Here is a 1725-nt window from a genome sequence, read left to right as displayed (position 1 = left end):
GATTGTAACCATGGCAACGAAATGATATACAATAGGATGAATGTAAAGCTAATGTTCTCCCATGTAAATTATCACATAATTCACAATGAAACATTAGAAAGAAAAAAAAAAAAGAATATCATACAAGAAAGTAAAAAGTCATTAAAAAGACAGGAAAGAAATAAAAGACCAAAATGGATGTTAGAACACACTCTGAAACTTAAAGCGTATAGAAGCTAAAATAAATGGAAAAATTAAGTAAAAGAGCTGACCAGAAGATTTCAAAGGGCAGTTCAATAAGACAAAGTCAAGTATTATAATGAAATGTACAAAATCCTGGAATTAGAAAACCGAAAATGTTTCTCCAGCTGGAAAAACTGAAGAAAAATTTAAGCCTCAACTTGAAATATTGAAGGATTCTATGGGGAAAATATTGACTGATGCAAAAAACATCAAAAGAAGATGTAAAGAATATACACTGTAATCCCCCAAAAGTTAGTGGATGAACAATCATTTCAAGAGGGAGCATATGGGTAAACACTTCACATCTGCGGGGGTGGAGAGGGCCTCTGTTCCGGCTTCTCCCCAAGAACACAAACCAGAGGCTGCAGGAACCCAGGTCTGTGTCCACATCCCGTGCTCCGTGGGGTTCACTTTTTAAGGAGGTGGGCTTGAGCTGGAGAAGCCAGGAAAGATGGGGTGTCAGCCTCGCCCTGCTTCAGTGGAGCTTCGAAGCTCAGGCTGCAGAGCTGAGGTGAGTGTCAGAGGTGTGTGAAGAGCAGCACTGTGAGGAGGAAGTCTTCCTCCTGGCCATGAACTACCTGGATTCATTCCTGTCCTGGGTGCATACTGGACTGGGAGTTGCTGGTCCTGGGGAAGCTCAAGTGGGACCTGGCTGCTGTCATTCCCTATGACTTCTTGGCTTTGATTTTGCACCAGCTCCCACTGTCTAGAGACTGGCAGGCCTGGGTCAGAAAGCACGCCCAGAACTTTTTGGCCCTCTGTGCCACGGATTTCAGGTTTCCCATGTACTCATCATCTATGATTGCAACAGGCAGCACGGGGGCTGCAGTCCAAGGCTTGGGTGCCAGCTCCATGTCCAAGGATGAGCTCACCTAGGTGCTGGCAGAGATTGTATGTAGGCACTGAAGTGGACTGCCTGCGGGCCTGTCAGGAGCAGCTTGAAGCTGCGCTCAAGGAGAGCCTCAGGGATGCCCAGCCTAACTCCAGCCCAGTGCCCAAAGCCCCCTGGACTGCCAGCAGCCAGAAGACCAACCAGACCAGCACACCGCCATTGACCTGTAGCCTCGGAGAGAGCCCCTCAAGTGGCCACCAGGAGCAGAGGAGGGGACAGCGCTCCTGCCCTTCTCCCCAAGAATCACACCTGAGGGGGCTCCTGTATTCACCCCTCTTAGGAGTCCTGGGGCGGTGCTGTAGGTTAATGCACCAGACTTTCAAGCTGTTTGAACTGCAAGGTTGGCGGTTCAATCTCACCAGCTTCTCCTCGGAAACCCTCTTCTGATCGCTATGGGTTGGAATCGTCTTGAAGGCACTTAACAACAACAAAGTCTAAGAGGCCAGGTCCTACCTATCCCTGCACTATGCACAAAGGGGCTGGGCCAGCCAGTGATTGGGTGGCTGGTCAAGCTCCTCCTCCTTTTCTGAATCTGAACAGCTCCTTCCTGACTCTAGTTGGGGGTGGTGGGGCTGATCAGAGACCAAATCAAAGCAGGTAAAATACACAAG

The 1725-nt window shown here is 48.5% G+C and overlaps 1 pseudogene; it reads left to right on the top strand.

Annotated features, from left to right (window-relative positions):
- The first annotated feature begins 1005 nt into the window (after positions 1-1005).
- LOC102829164 overlaps positions 1006-1725 on the top strand; it is an 18273-nt pseudogene continuing 17553 nt past the window's right edge.

The sequence above is a fragment of the Chrysochloris asiatica genome, unplaced genomic scaffold (genome assembly GCF_000296735.1).
Source record: "Chrysochloris asiatica unplaced genomic scaffold, ChrAsi1.0 scaffold00364, whole genome shotgun sequence".
NCBI lineage: Eukaryota > Metazoa > Chordata > Mammalia > Afrosoricida > Chrysochloridae > Chrysochloris > Chrysochloris asiatica.
Note: the sequence above shows the minus strand (reverse complement) of the source record. Positions and strands in the feature narration are given on the sequence as shown.